Source organism: Stegodyphus dumicola, chromosome X1, assembly GCF_044657685.1.
Source record: "Stegodyphus dumicola isolate Sdum_Otavi_A_Nest chromosome X1, ASM4465768v1".
Classification (NCBI taxonomy): domain Eukaryota; kingdom Metazoa; phylum Arthropoda; class Arachnida; order Araneae; family Eresidae; genus Stegodyphus; species Stegodyphus dumicola.
This window is the reverse complement of record NC_140780.1, coordinates 251,273,082-251,293,915: the sequence shown is the minus strand read 5'-3', so window position 1 is coordinate 251,293,915 and position 20,834 is coordinate 251,273,082. Positions and strand designations below refer to the sequence as shown.

At 35.5% G+C, this 20,834-nt stretch overlaps 1 long non-coding RNA gene across 7 annotated transcripts in view; it reads right to left on the bottom strand.

Moving 5' to 3' along the window:
- LOC118185059 (uncharacterized) overlaps positions 1 to 12,665 on the bottom strand; it is a 67,111-nt gene extending 54,446 nt beyond the window's left edge. For 6 of the 7 annotated variants that reach the window (XR_004757537.2, XR_004757538.2, XR_004757539.2 and 3 more), the window contains exons 1-2: positions 12,538 to 12,665; positions 8,860 to 9,002 (exon numbers count right to left, since the gene is read on the bottom strand). This is a non-coding gene — a long non-coding RNA (uncharacterized LOC118185059). Of the gene's footprint in view, positions 1 to 8,859; positions 9,003 to 11,119; positions 12,128 to 12,537 lie in introns of those variants that run through there. The other variant, XR_015038463.1, reaches the window with a different exon arrangement.
- Positions 12,666 to 20,834: the final 8,169 nt, after the last annotated feature.

The following is a 20,834-nucleotide window of genomic DNA, read 5'->3' as shown; positions in this document are numbered from 1 at the left end:
AATCCCTGAATTGCACAAAAATGGCATTGCGCACTCTTTTAACTTTATCCATGTACACATCAACCTATTTTCACTTAAAAAAAAAAAAATCTTTGAATTGCACAAACTTGCACTGCGCCCTCCCTTTACTTTGTCCATGTACACATCGATATATTTTCACTTAAAAAGTCAAAGGAGCACCAAATTCTAGAATATAGGCAAACAAAAAATACATAATCTCAATAAAATACATTTTAAACCAAACAATAAAATAACATAAAAAAGGAAAAACATGTTACACATTTAAGCACTACCAAAAGCAAATATTCACTTACCATGATTTTCGAGTTCGCTTCGTACCCCCAGAGCCACGTAAAAATTAAAATATCAATCATACTTAAATTACTTTTTTCAAACCAGGTACTCTTTCTGATCGAATGCTTCACATAGTGACCATCTAAATCTTTCTTCCTACAAACCCATTCAAATCCATCTTAACGGTTTTTACGTTCGACTAGATGCATATCCTTCCTATATACAGGACACTTATAATGGCTACTAAGTAAATCTTCATTTACACACCAGTCAAAGCACACACCAGCTCTTTTCCCCTTTCGCTCTAAATCGTACAGAAACTTCAAATTAATCTTACTACATTCAGCCATTCTACCATCCAAAGAATCAAACCAACACACACCACAGAAATGCTTACTGTTAAGTTTAGGATTGTGTATCCATAGATCGCCAATAGATGGCGGTAGTGTTTGTTTGTAAAAAGAAACTGTGATGTCAATTATGTATATGTATCAGTTCGTCTTTGGTTTCGTGAATAAACGTTGTGTGGAAGAACGCTCCTCTGTTTATTACTTTAACTGCGATCCAGTCTGTTTATTAGAGATTTACACATATTTTGTTTATGGTGCCTGCAAACCGGGATTATTACGAACCAGAAAATCGACAGACTGAATATTTCGAAAATGGAGGGCGTTCTTGAAAATTTGAAAAAGAAACGATCGGTTGTTAGACAATTAACTACGAAACTGATAACCAAAGTCGAATCGAATTTAGCAAATAATATTCCGTTAAATGAGAAAATTGAGATAATCGAGGATTTATATGAACAGTTAATTGAGAAAATCAACGAACTGAAAAGTTTAGATTCAGAAATAGAAACGAAAGTAACTTCGGAGGAGATTGAAAATGAAGTTACCTTAAGTCAAGAATACCAGGATAAAACTGTTGTATGGAGAGGAAGAATGCAACGATTTTTGAAGAAGAATTCGGAATCTTCTAGAACAGTTCGTCAGAACGAAACGGCTCATGTTGCACTTCCAGTTGAAACGAAAACAGTGAAGTTGCCACGTCTGCAAATCGGAACTTATTATGGAGATTCGTGTAAATGGTTAGACTTTTGGAACCAATTCGAAAATACAATTCATAATCATAGTGGATTGAGAAAAACTGAAAAATTTGCGTACCTAAAATCCTTACTTGGAGGTAATGCTTTAGCTGCCATTTCCGGTTTCGCTTTAAGTGACCAGAATTATGATTCCGCAGTAGAAATATTGAAAGAACGTTTTGGAAGACAAGATGTTGTTATCACCTCGCATATGAATAAATTATTATCCCTTGAACCAGTGGGAAACATTTCAAATGTTAAAGCACTGTGTAAGCTGTACGATGAATGCGAAGTCAACATTCGAAGTTTAGAATCGTTAAACGTTACTTCTGGAAGTTATGGAAATATTCTCTGTCCTATCATTTTGCAGAAACTTCCAGAGGAATTAAATTTGGAATTTAATCGAAGTCGAAATATGGAAGCAGGATTTGATATAAAGGAACTTATAGAATTCTTAAAAAAGGAAGTTAACTGTCGAGAAGCTGCAAGTTTAATGAACTCTGAGAAAACGAATCAGAAACCATACTTTCGTCAAAATGAACAACGCACGAAAGTTTATCCGAATTATAAACCGAAAGTTCCGACTGCTTCAGCTTTATCAACAATTGGATACAAATGTATATTTTGTGACAAAAAAGATCATACGAAATATAAATGTACTGAGGTGAACTCTGAAGAGAAACGAAACATTTTGAAACGTACAGGAAAATGTTTTATGTGTTTTGGATGTAAACATTTAGCTATCAACTGTAAGAACAAACAGTTTTCCTGCAAAAAGTGCCGCGGTAAACATCATGAAAGTGTGTGTGTGTGAATCTCGCATCAGCTGTCTCCAGTGCAAAAAATAAGGAAACCGAAACATCCGCGGAAATTGTTCAAAATTCTTCTGCCAAAACTGGATCTAATATTATGCTTCAAACGGTGTATGCTGTGGCTGAGGGCAGAAATAAGAACTGTATTGTGAGATGTCTTCTTGACGGCGGTAGCCAAATCTCTGCAATTCGCGAAGATTTATCAAGAAAATTACAGTTACCAGTGAAAGGAGAAACTGTTTTAAATCTGCATACCTTCGGTGAAAAGAACGGGAAACATTGGCGGCGAAAGAAAGTTGAACTTACGCTCCGGAATATTAATGACCCTGAAAAATCCATAAATCTCGAAGTCATTGAAGTACCAGTCATAACAAATGCCGATATACGGGTACCAGATGTAGAAATCAAATCCAAACTCCAAGCATTCGGCGTCACTTTGACAGACTGTGGCGGCGCCGATGGAATGAATCATATTTCCGCTTTAATCGGCGCGGACATTATGTGGAAAATAGCAAGCGAAGAAATAAAAAGGATAAACAGAAATGCCGTAGCGATGAAAACCTTGTTTGGGTGGTGTATACAAGGCAGATTTTCTTCATCAGACTTTGAAATCCATGATGCGTGTTTAAACGTAAGTGTAGAAGAGAAACTTCTAAAAAGCGTCGAATCGTCTTGGGATATTGAATCTATAGGAATTAAAAATATTTCTGACGAAGAACAAAATGAAATGGCCTTGCAAATATTTAACAACTCGATTACACAAAAGGGTAATAGATACGAAGTTAGACTTCCATGGAAAGATCAGAATTTGACTTTAAGAGACAATTTTAAGAATGCTGAAAGACGGTTCTTAAATCTGATCAAACAATTTAAATCAAACTAACTTTTATGCGCAATATAAAGAAGTGATTGACTATCAGCTTAAGGAAGAAATCATAGAAAAGGTCGATCTTTGTACTCCATCTGGGAGACGAACTTACTACATACCTCACCGTGCTGTCATCCGTGAAGATCATAATTCTACGAAACTTCGCATTGTTTATGATGCTTCTTCAAAGGAAAAAAATCATGAATCTCTAAATGATAATTTACTACAAGGACCAAATCTTCTTCCTGAACTTTTGAAAGTTTTAATAAATTTTCGACTTCATCGAATTGCATTTACGTCAGATATTGAGAAAGCGTTTTTACAAATTTCTGTTGCACCTGAAGATCGGGATTCAATGCGATTTTTGTGGATTGATGAGAATTCAAGTTTGAGCAATCCGAGAATTCAAGTTTATCGGATGTGTCGTGTAATTTTTGGAGCAAAATCAAGTCCATTTTTTCTGAGCGCTTGCATTAAGCATCATATAAAGAAATTTGAAGACATACATCCCAGAACTGTAGAAATGTTAGAAAACTTCATGTATGTTGACGATTTTATTTGTGGATCAGATACGGAGGAGGAAGCTATACAGATATATCATGAAGCCAATGATATAATGAAAAAGGCATCAATGACTTTGACCAAATGGAATTCTAATTCGGATACTGTAAAAAACCAGTATAAATCAAGTGACAACTTCGTTAACTTTAAATTGCCTGACTGTGATTTCCCCTCAAAGATTCTTGGACTTCAATGGGATACAATTAAGGATATCTTCTGTTTTAATGCACAAGACGTTATTGATTTCATCCAGTCAAATGACCAAACAAAACGCTGTGTTTTAAAAGCTGCTTCAAAAATATTCGATCCTGTTGGGTTTCTTGCTCCATATGTTATTCAAGCAAAAGTTCTGTTTCAGGATTCATGGCTGAAAGGTATTGATTGGGATGAAATTATCCCACCAGAAATGCAAGACAAGTGGAACAAATGGTATAGGCAACTATGTGATCTACCTAATATCCAGATACCTCGGTGGTATTTTCGTGATGTTGATGAAACGCCTGAAACACTGGAACTACATTGTTTTTGTGATTCATCTCAAAGTGCTTATGGAGCAGCCGTGTACGTGAAATTTCGTAGCTTAAAATATTGTGGAACAAGTTTAGTGATAGCCAAGAGCAGAGTGGCTCCCCTGAAAAAATTATCTTTACCAAGACTCGAGCTCATAGCAGCAGTGTTAGGTGCAAGACTTGTAACTACAGTCCGTGTGCATTTTACTCAAGCTAAGATTCATTTATGGACAGATTCTCTTATTGTGCTTCATTGGATAAAAAACTCACCACGGCGATGGAAAACATTCGTACAAAATCGAGTGTCTGAAATTCAAGACAAAACATCCCCGAGCATGTGGCATCATTGTCCTGGCTTAGATAATCCAGCCGATAAAATTACACGTGGTGTTAAAGTGAGTGATCTTGTAGTAAATCACGTGTGGTGGCATGGACCTCCATGGCTTCATCAAGATGAAATAAATTGGCCTAAAGTGAACAAGCATTGTAACATAGATAGTGTTGAAGAAAGAGTTGTGACTCAAGTTACTAGCAGTGTTCAACCTTTACAACCTGTGTTAAAAATAGAAAACTTTAGTGACTTAGGTAAACTTTTAAGAGTAACGTCATATGTATTTAGATTCATTAATAATTTAAAGTCACAGAATAGAGTGATTGGTCCTGTGACCAAAAATGAAATATGTAATGCTATGTGTTATTGGATTATCTTATCACAAGGTGAGTATTTTTTTGAAGAGTTGAATGATGTTAAATGTAAAAAACCATTGTCTCATAATTCCAAATTGTTTGGGTTAAATCCAGTAATGGATGAAAAGGGTTGTTTAAGAGTTGGAAGTAGATTAGTGAAATCATCATTAGATGTCGATGAAATTCAGCTTATAATATTACCAAATAATTATTTTTCTCGTTTAATTATTTTGAATTGTCATGAAAAGGTACTTCATAGTGGTGTAAATGAAACTTTAGTGCAAGTAAGAGGGAAATTTTGGATTTTAAAAGCTAGACGTTTTGTAAAATCTGTGTTACATGATTGTAGATTTTGTAAAAAATATAATGCTAAAGCTGGACACGAGATATCGGCTCCTCTTCCAGCTGACCGAGTGGAGAAAGCTCAACCATTTGAGGTAAGTGGCATAGATTTCGCTGGCCCTTTGTATTTAAAGGATGGTACAAAAGTGTATATTTCATTGTTTACCTGTGCAGTGACTCGAGGAGTCCATTTAGAATTGTTATCAAATTTAAGTGCAGAGTGTTTCATTCAAGCCTTACGTAGATTTTTTGCACGTAGGGGTATTTATAGAGTTATATATTCTGATAATGCTAAAACCTTTAAGACTGCTGATCGTGAATTAAAATATTTGTATAAATTATGTAAAGATGAAAAGGTTCTAAATTTCCTTGGTAAAAATGGGTTTGAATGGAAATTTATTGTAGAAGGTGCTCCTTGGTGGGGCGGATTCTGGGAACGTTAGGTAAGATCTGTAAAAACTTGTTTAAAACGTATCTTAGGTAAAGCGTCTTTATATTATGAAGAACTGTATACTGTCTTAGTTGAAGTTGAAGCTGTTATTAATTCTAGACCTATAACTTATGTATAGAATGAAACAAATGAACTTTATCCTCTTTCACCATCTCATTTTATAACTGGATCTAGATTGACTGTTTTACCTTCACCTGAATCTAAACTAGAATCTACAAGATCTCAGTTGATTAAAAGATGGAAGCATAGGCAATTAATATTAGAGCATTTTTGGAAAAGGTTTTATAAAGAGTATTTGTTAGAATTAAGATCAGTCATGTTTTCAAAAACTCCAAAGAATTCTCCTGTGTTTAAAAGTAATGATGTTGTACTTGTACGAGAAGGTAATGTGAAACGCTGTAACTGGAAGATAGGTAGGATTAAGGAATTATTTCATGGAAGAGATGATAGAATTAGATCTTGTGAGATTCAGTTGGATAAGGGTGTTGTTAGAAGACCAATTGTTTAGGATTGTGTATCCATAGATCGCCAATAGATGGCGGTAGTGTTTGTTTGTAAAAAGAAACTGTGATGTCAATTATGTATATGTATCAGTTCGTCTTTGGTGTTCGTGAATAAACGTTGTGTGGAAGAACGCTCCTCTGTTTATTACTTTAACTGCGATCCAGTCTGTTTATTAGAGATTTACACATATTTTGTTTACTTACAAAACATCCAAACATCCCATGATTCAAAATTTCCCAGAATCATGCACCCATCACAATAGAGTTTCCATAACATTCAACTACTCAAGCTACCATAAATGAAACAAAAATTTGGCGATAAATCAAACAACAATTTCGCCATAATACAAGGGGTACCTTAAAGTCTACTCTATCCGAATTCAGAAATAGTTTTACACCCATACAAAATAATTTTGTTACTACTCTGATTGGGTATCCCTTTTATTACATAATCAAGAATTGATGAATCATCAACAGAACCGCGACTGGCTATTTCACGCATGGCAATTAAATATTCGGAAAGGGATTCACCAGGTTTTAAGTGTCGTTTAAGTCCAGACATAGTCTAAATGAACTGCATTTTTTTCTACTTAGCACGATATTGCTTGCATAATCAGAACAGCTTAGCTTAATAATTTGTTTGTTTAAACATTTCGAAATCTGTTTATCAATTTCATGCTGCTCCGCGGAGGGAAAACGTGGCAGCGCGCAATGAACTGGAAGTTGATCTGTCAGCACTATCGTCATCTTCAGGGCAGATGTTTTTATTTTATTCAGCTTATAATTCCTTACTAAGTGTAGTATTTCATCTCGATGTACTTTGTCTTTGACATGATTTAAATCAATTTCCTCATCATTATAAATATCACGAATACGCATCAAATAGTTTTTTGGTTGCAATTTTCTAATTTCGACTATGCGTAATGTATGCTTTACCCATGCGTGTGTTGAAAGAAATGTTTAATAAAGTAAACAAATAAATATTAAGCTTTTTTTTTTTTTTGTAAAATTTGATACCCTTTATTGATTGCTCTTTATTTCATAAATTACGGTTTCATATTTTTAATTGTATAATTTCTGCATGCCATCTTAACAGATTTAAATTGATTATCTATAATTCAGAAAAAACCCTAATCCGGAATCACCGAAGTCCCTACGAGTCCGGATTACGGACTTTGTACTGTAGTAGTTTCACAACACAGAACAGCATTCATGCTATTAAATTTGATGAAGACGGAATTCTTTAGGGGTAGCCTTTTTTTTTCCCCCTACCATAAAATCAATACACTTTATATATGTCTCTTTCAAAATACTCCTTTTTAATAAAACTTTCCTTAAACATAAACTCCTTTTTTAATGGATCAACCTTTCCAGAATTACTAATAATTCTTCCAGCCTCTGCATAAAAAAAAAAAAAAAAAAAAAAAAATTAATCCCAAACACTAATCTTGAAGATTACGGCCTGTGAAATTAACCTGTCCTCTAACACAATACACAAAATTTGGTGTACATGTACATTCCATTTTACCTATCCTCCAATTCCAGGTATGAGATAGTAAAAAATCCAGAATTCCGGCTATATTGAGACTAGTCAACCCTGCCTATATGTAAAACTTTAATAAGAATTGTTACATAATATGAAAGGTGAATTAGGAGGTGAAATTTTTACAAAATGAAAATAACAGCAACATAAAATTCTTTAGGACGTTAAAAGAAGCTAAACTACGGCAACTTTCAGATATGACAATTGAGAATTGTTTTCTTTCAAAAAGCATTCTCATAATTTGATAATTTCTGCAAGCTAACTTCGATGCCATCTAGGTTATCAGGTGCTATAACAAATATTTGAACTAATCAATAAAGTATTTCACATGTACAGATTTGCAATAATGAATTTCAAATTTTTTTTTCATCAAAATAAAAAATTGGGAAAAATTACATAACACAAAAGCTACATGAAGAGTTTATCAGTACACGGAACAGGATCTCTGTCCACAACTGCTCATTAAAGCTGAGATATGACAACAAACTATACCGGGAACATTCAAAGAAACATATATAAATTTTTGGCTAATCTTTGGAATATGGTAACAGGTAGTTTGGCGACATTTTGGTAAGGCAATAAAGGTTACTAGCTAGAACATTAGCAGTGTACATGGATAAAGTCAAGAGTGTGCGCAATGCCATTTTTGTGCAATTCTGGGATGTTTTTTTAAATGAAAATAGGTCGACGTGTACATGGATACTGTGTATGTGCAATTCTTAAAAACGCGGCACGCAGTTTGCGATTCTGCACTTTCTCCCAATTTCGCACCTAATCTTCGTCATGATTAAGCACTTTTGTTCTATAAAAGTTCTAGCATAAGCGTAATTCGGCTAGTAGACTTTTGGAAAAAATGTTGAAGAAAAAAAAAAAGACATGCCTTTACTTTGTGAAAACAAAATGGCGTCCAAACAAAAACTAGCAAGTTGCTGTAGCAGGGTTGGTCGCCAAATTTTCGCGAAAAAAATCGCCAAGTTACCATAATTCAAAGATTAACCATGCCATTAATTTTCTTTTCCCTCTAAATTATCCATTATAAAAGTCGCCACAAAATAATCTGTGACTGGAACTGTGTACTTCTCAGATTATTGCTAAAGTCCTAGCTAGTAACCTTTATCGCCAAACTACCTGTTACCATATTCTAAAGATTAGAAAACACAAGCAGCTATGAAACACAAGCAGCAGAAACTGTTTTTGGTACTTACGTATTATCTCATTGACCATGAAACACTGTCAGCAAGCAATGCGATTAAGCACCAAATATGAAAAAGCTTGACTTGAAACACACAGCATCAGCATTTTGATTGGATGTAAATCTGACAGATTCCCAATAAGCCACATTTTGTTCCTATGAAGATATAAATTAACTATTTATTGCTGTATTTTTCCATGGCATTTTAAAATTTTAAGATTAAAATTTTGCAACTTCATTTTAAGGTGTCAGATTTTTTTTTTTTTTTTTTTTTAAATCCAGGATACAGCCCATGGCATAATTATGAAAATCGCTCTTTGAAAAGAAAACTTGCACAACTAAAAAATTTCTCATTTTTATGCATTGCATGAAAAATATAAAAGCATCCCTGAGATAGTTACATCAACTTGAAAATTAAGAACCTATTTAATCCAAAACCTTTTCCCATTATCATTATTGATTTTAAATATACTTTTGGTACTACTCTTATTGCGCCCTTTCCGTGTGCCAAGAATGGAAAACATTTCATTAAAAAATTTCGTAGCATCAGTTTGACGCCCCTTGGATGCTGTGTTCAGGGACAGATGTCCCCCCTTGCCCTACCTAGGGCCACTGACGACCTCAGATGTATGGTGTCCCCAAGTGTGGAGAACTTGATGATTGGTTGGTTTGGTGGGCATTTTGAAATAACTTATGTTGCAATGAAAGACATCAAAGGCAAAATTTTAGTCGCGTATTTTAGATTGTGTGCAAGATAAATTTAGTATTAAAAAGTACAGATAAAATTTTATTCACAAATTTATGCTGGAACTTGTATGCTCCGTATCTCAAAATATAGGGAGGAAGGATAAAATGGTGGAAATTGACGAGTTTTGCTGATGTTTGAAATTGATATTTCTGCTGTGTGATGAAACATTCACAATGGCAAGTGCATTTTATTTCATTGTTGTTCTTATTTTGTAGAATGTTATGTTCATTGTTTTTTTGCTATGAAGTTCTGCCGCTATTGTTGTTTTTTGAATTGTTTGTAATTTATTTTAGTTTATTTTGCTGATTTATGCACAATGCCTAGATTGTGCAATTCACTGTTTTTTTTTTTTAAGTTAAAACACAATGCTGTGTACATGGTATTGTTTGAAATTTATTGTTGTTAGTTTATTTTAGCGAGGTGTGTGCTATTCCTAGATTCTTACGCTGCACAGATTGTGCAATTATCTTTTTTTTTTTTTTTTTTTAAAGTTAAAACAGATCGCTGTGTACATGGATTCTTGTCAAATATTTTTGGTAAGAAACTTTGTTTCTACTATCTAAATTTTTTGTTTTTGTTTCGGATTTTCGGCATAAATTGTATGCTAAAAATGTGGTTTTTGTAGGCATTTTCGGCTTAAATTTTGACATGTAGACAAAAAAATTTAGATAATAATATAAATTATAGCACCCTGGATAAAATTTAGATAGCACCATGGAGTTTCTCGTCAAAACTTTTTGGCAAGAAATCTGGGTTGATCTTTATATTATGGTAACTTGGCGATTTTTTGGCGAAAATTTGGCGACCAACTCTCCTACAGCAACCCTCTATTTTTTTTTTTTTTTTTCCCCCGCCGCCATTTTGTCTTCACGAAGTAAAGACATGTTTCTTTTCTTTTTACCTACTGAACACTTCTTTCAACAATCTACTAGCCGAATTACACTTATGCTAGAAATTTCATCTAACAAAACTGCTTAATCATGACAAATATTCACTGCAAAATTGGGAAAAAGTGCACAATACCATACTCCTTACGTGTTTTTCAAAATAACACATACACATAAACCATGTACACGTCGACTTATTTTTACTTAAAAAAACATCCCAGAATTGCACAAAAATGGCATTGCGCACACTCTTCACTATATCCATGTACACTGCTTTTTTCTCATAAATTAGAAAAATTTCACGAAAATGCATAACAATTTTCTGAATCTTTAAACCCAGTAAAAAGAACATATATGAAATTACCTGATCGTGAAAAATTATATACCCTTTCCAAATATGAACATTTCCCCGTATAAAATAAATAAAATATCCAAAAACTTTTACCTCTACATTATCTATTATATTACAAACGTCACTAACTAATTCATACCGCAAACATTACGAATGGTTACAAATACTTAGTGTCAAATATTTAAATTATTTCCATGCACATTTACGCAAATTACTTTAATTCCACCTTACATTTAGAACAATGCATAAAAATAATATCCTCAAATAATTAAAAATACTAACTTACCTAATCTTCTTCAGAATCTTGATTACGTGTCCGATAAACTTTTCTTATTTCTGTTTCAGGATCTTTAAAATCATACTTATACTTCACAGCAAGGTACCAGGTAAAATAAATAACTTAATAAAACATCTTTACTTCTATCTCACACAACTTTAAAGAAACACTTATTACTACCCCTTTCAATCCCACTAAATACCCATTTTGTTACCACTAAATACCACTTTAGTTAGGGCCATGGGATGCAAAAATTAACGAACACTGTTTCACACAACACAGAATAAAGCCAAATACAAAATTTCCAGATTTTTTACCGATTTCCCCCTTTTTCCGATTAAAGAACCGTAATTCGTCCATTAATATCACATGACATATCCCATGATCTCTCATTTCCCTCACACAAAATAATGCGTAATCGGAACTGAGTACTGCTCACATTATTACCAAAGTCCCAGGTAGTAACCTTTATCACCTCCAAAATGTCACCATATTCTAAAGATCAGCCGAAATCTGTCACCAACCGAAGGTGTGTATAAGAGTAGTTCCATACTTTTTTTTATAGAATAAAAATACTTTTAACTCTGAGTTTCCAACTATCAATAATTTGATACAATTTTTCTTGGATTATTAATACGATTTTCCTTTAAACATGCAGTTAGCATTCAATTTATACATGTAATAAATATTGTATGTGTGTGTGTATGTGTCATTCAACAGCAATATGCAGATAAAACAACAGCTAGATACTTTAATTATTGTTCTGTAAAAAGCAGTATGTAAAAATAGTTTTTCTTTTCCTTACAAATGGAAATGAACAGTTTAAATAACAAAACTACAAAAGAATGGTGAGTTTAAAGTACTCCAGTGTCTCCCAAAGTTTCTCACATTGCGACCCACATGCATATAATTGCGAATTACAGGCATATTCAATTACAAATAAATAATTATTATTGTGTAATAAAACAGAAACAAAAAAACCCTGCAATTGTTCACGACTCGCGGTTAGTTCACGATCCACTGCTGTATATTTAAGATTCGGATGAGTATTTAATGTACTAATCGAACTATATTAGATTATCCAAACTTCCCATCATATGGGATATAAAAAAAACTTCATGAATAATAAAATAAAATATCAAAAACCACATAAGTTATTAAACAAAAACAAAAACAACAACAAAAAAAAAAAAAAAAAAAGAAAGAAAAGAAAAAGAAAAAAAAAAAGAAAAAGAAAAGGAAAAAAAAAAAAAAAAAGACCAAATAATCAGAAACGAAACTTTTAAAAAATGTAACGTCTCGGTTCCATGCGGAACGCTTAAGGATAATACATGTTGAAATCAATTATAATATTTTTATCGCAATAAAAGTTTTCCGTTTTATATACATAATTATTATCGTCTTTGAAGAGAGACTAGTAAATTTACCTGCTCGGTAGCATAAAGCTGCGCGTACTTCTCGTCATAACAACAATTGCACGATAACATTAAATGCAGACTTGATCCTTGCTTTCCTCCAGCCTGAAATTTCGCCATACTTTACGCCAAAGGAACCTCATTTTCCCGCCAGTTTCGTATTACGTGTTTAAAAAAATCTGTGATGTGAAACTTGAATGTTTGTTTTTTATTAGATTACGGCAAAGCACTCGAGCGCTATCTGCCTTAAGGGAGGGATGCCTTCGTGGAGGACTTTCTAAGGGAAACTGGCTCGTATACACGTTACACATGGGGAAAACCACGAAAACGCAAATGCAGCCAGCCCGTTCGCGGGATTCGAACCTCGAACCGAACTACCAGTGTTCAGCGACGTTACCGCTCGGCCGCTGGTGGGCCTGCGAAACGTGAATGTTATGAGAAATTACGTGCAAGTAAACCGTATTTTTCTATTTACAAAGCTACAAATTATAATGAATCGGCTACTATTTATCTAAATGAATGACTAAAAATCCCAAGTTGGAATTTGAAAACAGACTATCTGGGAAATCTTCCAGTTGTAACTCAAGATTATCTGAAAACATTTCACTGAAAATGAGGGTGCGTTTTCGGGTCAAGCGCAGAATTGCCCACTTATTTGTTTGGCGCTTTTTACAAAAGTAAGAAGAATTGGATTTTTGTCAATTTTCTTTGACTTTTCAAGTGAAAATAGGTCGATGTGTACATGGATAAAGTCAAAGGAGTGCGCAATGCCATTTTTGTGCAATTCTGAGTTTTTTTTTAAAGTGAAAATAGGTCGATGTGCACATGGATACACAGTATGTGTAATTCTTAAAAACGCCCAAGCAGTGGGCGATTCTGCACTTTCCCCGCGTTTTCTTATAAGTCATGCACAGTCTTCATAAGTAACTTGCCTCATTGCTTTCAAGATTTAAAAATTTTTAACTGCTTCTGCTTTATGGCAACTTTATGCACTAAATGACTCGTTTACTGCCTGTCATAATGTCGCCAAATCCCATGTGTTCCGTATACTAGGAATAAACCAAAAAATACTCATAAACTAAGTACGCACTAACAGCCAAGGAAATTCTTATTACTGATCACTCATTTTCTTACCAATGCTTTGTTCTTTTTCTGAAATAATTTTAATATATTTGCTATGTGATGAAAGGTAACCCTTAAATCTTTGCGCATCCGCAGTAGAACTGTTATCCTGGGGGGGGGGAGGAAGCGACTGATAAAGTTTGCATTTAAACGTCGCAAGGCAGACTGCTGCCATTGTGTGAAATGTAACTAATCAAATTTGCTTTTACTAAGAGCATATAGTGAATTTGAGTTTCAGAAAGCAGCGCCTCCTTACGTGAAGAACGTCAGTAAAACAAAAAGACGAAAGTAAATTTGCTATTGAGGCCACTTGTAAATTATTGAAGCTAGTTCTACAACTACTAAGAACACATAATGAATTAGAGTTTCAGAATGCAGTGCTTTCTTTTACTCTGCATCAAGTGAAGAACGTTAGAAAAACAAACTAAGCAGTGTGGACAAAATAAAACGAAAGTATTAAATCAAGTGGCCGCCGTCAGTCGACGAAAAATGTGAGTTTCTAGTGGAATGTCAATATAGAAAAGTCTAGAGTAAAAAATGTTAAGGATGGAGAATGCTGGATGGATCTATTAGGAAAGTATGAGAACTTGATGATAGAATTGCTGTCAACACCTGGAGCATTTTGGGGTTTTAAGGAGGTGATGAAATCTGAAATCAGCAGCCCACTTAGGCCTGGCGAGGAATGTAAAGATCAAAGGACCAGGGATTTTTTAGAAGCTATTAACACACACAGATCGTATTTTATTCTCGAGTGTCAAGATGTAGAAACATCTTTTTACTCGACTTCTGATAAGAATCGGGGATGAGGAGAAAGAGCAGTGTGGAAGGAAGTGTGGGAGGCGCAAAAAGAGAGTCAGGTCCACGCTAGAGGCGGCGAAAAAGGGGGGTAAGTTCAGTGTCGTTATAAGATGTAGCCGCGGGTGGTAAACCGCAGAGTCCCGAATCCCGTCATGGACGCAGAGAGTGACGGTCGAGTGGCTACGAGCTCTGAGCTCCACAGCGACTTTGTTGGAAACACGAATTCGGCGCCGCCAGTGAGCAATTTTACTTCGTCTGATATCAACCAGCTATTACATGCTACAACTTCTATTACCGATATGGACACTACTGCACCACCTCAGTGATTTACTTCACCTGAGGATTTCTCGAGAAATGCGATTCAAATTTATGCTCTCAAAAATCGTCATACGGACCTGAATGAGAACCGAGAATCCAAACAAGGTGGCCATGTTCAAGCAACTGAACCAAGAGGGTGAGAAACTTGTGTTTTCCTTGCAAATTTTGTGTACGAGCCATAACTTGAACATTTTAGAAATTCCTACCACTGAAGAAGAATTCCTCAAAATTTGTACATCCCACCAGACCAAAAATTCGGATGCCAAAAACCCTGTTTTTCAAAATTCTGAAATTACCAATAATTCACCTAAGCCTATTCCTTCTAAGAATACTCAAAAAACGGACACTAAAAAACGCATTCGCCCGGTCGACTCAGACGGGTTTTCTATTCCACGCAAACATCTTATCGCCAAAAATATCCAATCAAATAACCAAATTAATGTCAATAATAACTTGCCTAGCACTTCTAATTCATTTAATAATATTCAGCACACCACAGAAACCATAGAACCACCCATTCAGCAGCCGGCTGTCAATCAAGAGCCAAAAATTCAGGTTCCAACCCCTATATTCATCAAACCAAGAGCTAACTGGTATTTTCTCTTAACCCAGCTCAAAAGACACGCTTCTTCTGTCCAGTCAAAACATTACATTGATTTCTTAAGACTCACTACTGCTAATGAAGCAGACTACAAAACAGTAGTTATATTTCTAACTGATAATCGTATAGAATTCAAATATCACACACTCAAGTCAGAAAGACCACTGAAAGTTGTTATCAGAAGACTTCCCTCTAACACACCTATCAGTGTTGTACAGACTGCGGTGGAAGTACTTGGTTATAAAATACATAAAATCTCTCAGCTCAAGAGATGGAAAACCAGGATGCCTATGCCACTCTTTTACCTGCAAATTTATAACAGCCTTAAAACCGATGAAATTTACAACGTGACGGAACTACTAGGCACCGAGGTAGCCATTGAACACTTCAAGGGACAGAAAGGGCCATCCCAGTGCTGGCGTTGCCAGGGCTCCTTTTACTCTACCAAGACGCTGTGTTCGATGTGCACGTCCCCATGAGGCCAAAGATTGCACAAAACCCTATGATGAGCCCATGAAGTGTGCCAACTAGCAACGACAGCATGCTGCGAATTGACGATCCTGTCCTAGATTTCCTGAATCTAAGAAGAACTCTGCAGCCAAAACAAGTACCAAACCCAGTCCGACCATTGGATACTCACATCAATACTAATACTCATAAAGCTTTTCCTACACTAGCGGCTGCACCCACACCCAAATAATATTCGCCCTGGAGTTTCATTCTCCTCTGTACTTACGGGTATGCAACAGGCTGCACCCCAATATATTCCAAATTATTCAGTCCCACAAGGAGCAAATTTAGCCCTAAATTGTACTGAAATTCTTGTGGCAGTAATTCAAATTTCTAATCAACCTGGTATTGACAAAAATAGATTAATGTTAGCGTTTAAAAACGCTCTACCTCAGCTCAGAGTGGCTCCATCTGGTGCTGATGCTGCTTACTACATCTTTGAGAGTTATGTTACTGTCCAATTCTCAGAAAATCCTCAACATTAAAATTCAATACTTTGAAAGGGTTGAAACAACTACAATTATGCACCTGGAATGCAAATGGCATCTGAAATAAATTCCATGAGTTCAGAGATTATGTAGCAGAGAAGAATTTTGACATAATTTTTGTCCAAGAGACCAAACTCCAACCAGGTAGAGCTCCCAAGCTTGCAAACTATGCCTTATAAAAAAATTACAGACAAGTTTCAGATTCTCATGATAGATTTCATGGTGGCACATGTGTCTATATCAAAAATAATATACCTCATAGACGAATAGACACCCCCCGAGTTTGAGCAAACTCGAGGCAACGATTATTGAAATTTTTATTCAAAATTCTCCCTCCCTTGTACTGATCTCTGCCTATCTTCCCCCAGGAGGTAAATTACCTGTGGAAGATTTTAATAAACTGCTCACTATTTCCAATAATTTGATTATTGCTGGTGATTTAAATTGCCACCATCAGCATTGGCGTTGTCGTAGATCAAACTCTGCTGGTCGTGGCTTCCTAAATTGGGCTCAGTGCGCCCAAATTAAAATTATCTCGCCGGAATCCCCTACAAGATATGATACACGGGCAGCCCCTTCATTCATTGATTTGGCTCTATTTCGAAACATTCCTTTTGCATATAACGTGACTGTGGAAAATTGTTTATCCTCAGATCACAGCCCCGTGATCATTGGCCTTAACTGTAATCTTATTAATCAAAATTCTCCGGCACTCGTCTTTACAAATTGGGACAATTTCAGATTTAAACTTAAAAATAAATTTTTACCCTACCTCGAAATAAAATCCAGCCATGATATCGAAACGGCAGTTGATCAATTAACGACCACTTTAACACATACTTATAAAAAAGTATCAAAACCCACCCTCAGTCCCAATTTTCATAAACTTCCTCCTGAAATTAAATTCAAAATCAAAGAAAAGAATAAAGTACGAAGACTTTGGCAAAGATGTAGGAATGCTAACTTAAAATTACAATTTCGTACTCTCCAAAATGAGATCAAGGCATCATGTGACCAATTCTACCAATCACAATACTCGAACTACATTCAGTCTTTAACGAACAATGACCACAGTCTTTGGCGTGCATCAGCCAGACTACGCAAACACAAATCACACATTCCGTCCTTAGCTAAGGACGCAGTGGTGGCTCATACAGACACCAAGAAGGCAGAATTAATTGCTGACTGCCTCCAAACTCAATTCACACCACATAATGAAGAGATTTTTGCGAACAACGCTAATTCTTTCCAACAAGATGTTGAACGCTTCCTTTCCTCTCCTTTTACGAGAGATATACATTACACAACCATGAGCAAAGTAAGTGAATATATTACCAAGCTCAAACCCAAAAAAGCACCTGGATTGGACTCTATCTCGAATCGTATGATTAAATACCTGCCCTCCAATTATCTATTTTTCTTAGTAATAGTTATAAATTATATGATCATGCATTGCTATTTTCCTCAAAGCTGGAAGAAAGCACTTATTGTGCCCATTGCAAAACCTGGCCAGAGCCATTCTAATCCTCAAAATTACACACCTATCAGCCTCCTATCTTCGTTATCTAAAATATACTAATTTGTGCTACTTAAACGCCTGAATGATTTTCTTCGAAATCACAACGATCTGATTGATGAACAAATTGGAATTTCGAGCAAAACACTGCACCACGCACCAGCTGCTGAGGACAGTGGAGTTCATTCATGAAGGGTTTCGCAGCAAAATGCTTACTGGCGCACTTTTTCTTGATATTGCCAAAGCATTTGATAGAACTTGGCATAAAGGAATTATTATCAAGCTCATACGACTTGATCTTCCGGCTCAGTTAATTCACATAATTAATTCGTATCTTGCTAATAGATCTTTCTCTGTACGAGTTAGTTCTATCATTTCGGCTCCCCGTCCAATCCTCAGCGGTGTAGCTCAAGGTAGTCTCCTAGGACCGACTTTGTTCAACATTTTTATAAATGACATACCAAAATCACCTGGTATCACTCTAGCACTTTATGCAGATGATACAGTCCTCCCATCTCAAAACAAAAACCTTGAAAACTTGGTTCACAACAATCAGAGATATCTCTCAAGCCTTGAGCACTGGCTCATTACTTAGAAAATCAAAATTAATGTTGCTAAATGTGCTGCTATGATCTTTAAATGAGGCCCCCTCCCATACCCTACCATTAATTTAAGGTTTCTCAACGACTATGTTCCCTGGTTAAATCCTTACAAGTACCTAGGTGTGTTACTTGATTCAAAATTACTTTGGCACCTTCACATTGTTCATACTTTGAATAAAGCGAAGGCTGCCAGATCTCAACTTTACCCCCTTTTAGCTCGAAAGAGTCATCTGTCAATTAAAAACAAAATTCTTCTCTATACCTCTGTTATAAGACCCATATTTATGTATACTTGTACTATCTGGGGTACGGCTTCCAAAACTCATGTGAAAAAACTACAATCCTTTCAGAGTAAAACACTACGTATGGCCCTGAACGCAGCCTGGTACGTCGGTACAGATGTGATTCATTTGGACTTAAACATTAAACCTGGGAATTATGTTCTTAAAAAACTTAGTCCAAATTTATTCATCAAAATTGAACAGACTGATAACCGAGCATTGCAACAGCTACCAGAGTACGACCCAGCTATTTGCAGCTCACGAAAGAGACCAAGAGCCATCATTGTTCGGGACTATAGTATCTACTCACCACCTAAAAGGCGTAGACACGCCCCTCTAACACCAGTTCCAGACACCGCCCCGTGAACGAAGGACGTCCCCTCAGCGAGCCGCCACGTTGTTGCTTGTTTTGCCAAACTTTACCATCATTTTTTCCTGCAACCTGAGAAGTGGTAATTATGCAAAGTTATCATTCTATCGTTTAATATACTCTTTAATAAGTTCGATTTGAAGGTGTCTATGAATGTAGATGTTTGGAATATACCAAGGAGCATTGATAATTTCTCGTAGAATTTTATTTTGCAGAATTTGTAATTGTTTAATATTGGTTTTAGCTGCATGTCCCCAGATCGGAGCTGCACATAAAGGAGGGCTGGACGAAATATGGAGCGATATAAAATTAATTTGTTTGTAGTAGATAAGTTGCTTTTTCTACCAAGAAGAGGTAGCATAGTAGCTGTGGTGATTTTAAATTTTTGTACTATGGAGCGGAAGTGGGTTCTGAAGGTAAATTTTGGATCAAGGGTGACTCCAAGGTATTTGGTTTCATTAATCCAGTCTATTTCTTCGTCAAATATTTCAGGGGGTAGAGGATAGTATTTCATGTTTCCCTTACAGAAAATTATTGCCTTGGTTTTATCAATGTTAATTTTAATCCTCCAAAGGGTGAGCCATTTTTCCAGTTTTATGAGATAGTTTTGGTGTTGGTTTTTTACGGCGATAACTGTGCAGGCTTTAGTAAGTATGGCGGTGTCATCGACAAAAAGTGCAAGATGAACAGAAGGGTCTTTAGGGATGTCTTGTGTATAAATATTAAAAAGGTACGGCGAAAGTGCCGACCCCTGTGGGACACCAGCATTGATTACTCTGGTGGTTGAGTAAGCAGTACCGATTTTGATTCTGAATGTTCTGTTGCTGAGAAAAGAGCTATTAAGCGAATAAAATGATCTGGAAAATTGAGAGTGATTAGTTTGTAAATAACGCCTCGATGCCATACCCTGTCAAAAACTTTCGCGATATCGAGGAATATAACACCGGTCAGAAGCCTGCAATTGTAGCCTTCAGTGATAATGTTGATAACTCTAAGAAGTTGGTGGCAAGTGCTATGATGATTACGAACCAAATTGTTCTTCTGGGAGAAAATTCATGGAAGGGTGAATTTTTTGGATATGGAAAAGTAGTATTTTCTCAGTAACTTTAGACAGATGGCTAAGTAAACTGATAGGGCGATAGTTCTGTGGGAAGGTTGGATTTTGTTGCGGTTTAGCAAAAACAATTATTATAGCTTGCTTCCATTAGTTAGGAAAATGAGCGAATTTGATAATGTTGTTTGGAAGATTACGTTATTCAAATTTTGATAGCTCTAGGTACCGTTGTTTTATCACATTGAGAAAAACACATACATTAATGCAGATTCTATCAAATTTGGGCTTCCAGATGCCCGTATTCGGGTGGAAACGAACGTTATTCAAAATTGGATATACACATTTACGCAGATTCTTCGTTATTTAATTTCTTTAAATATAATACATGGCGATAATATTTGGTGGCAACAATTTGAAAAGTATTTCGCCGCTTATAGTTTTCAACGCAAAATACCAAAACGAAATTAATAGTTCTTCAGAGTAAAATGCCCCTTTGGACTAAAAATTCTTTTTTTTTTTTCAGTTTAAAATCATCTTGTCTTACAAAACCATTTAATAATATTCTGAAAAAAAAAAGATAAAAGTTCTTAAATAAATAAAATCATTCAAATGTACAGAGTCCACTTGTCTCGTTGAAGACGATATGCGC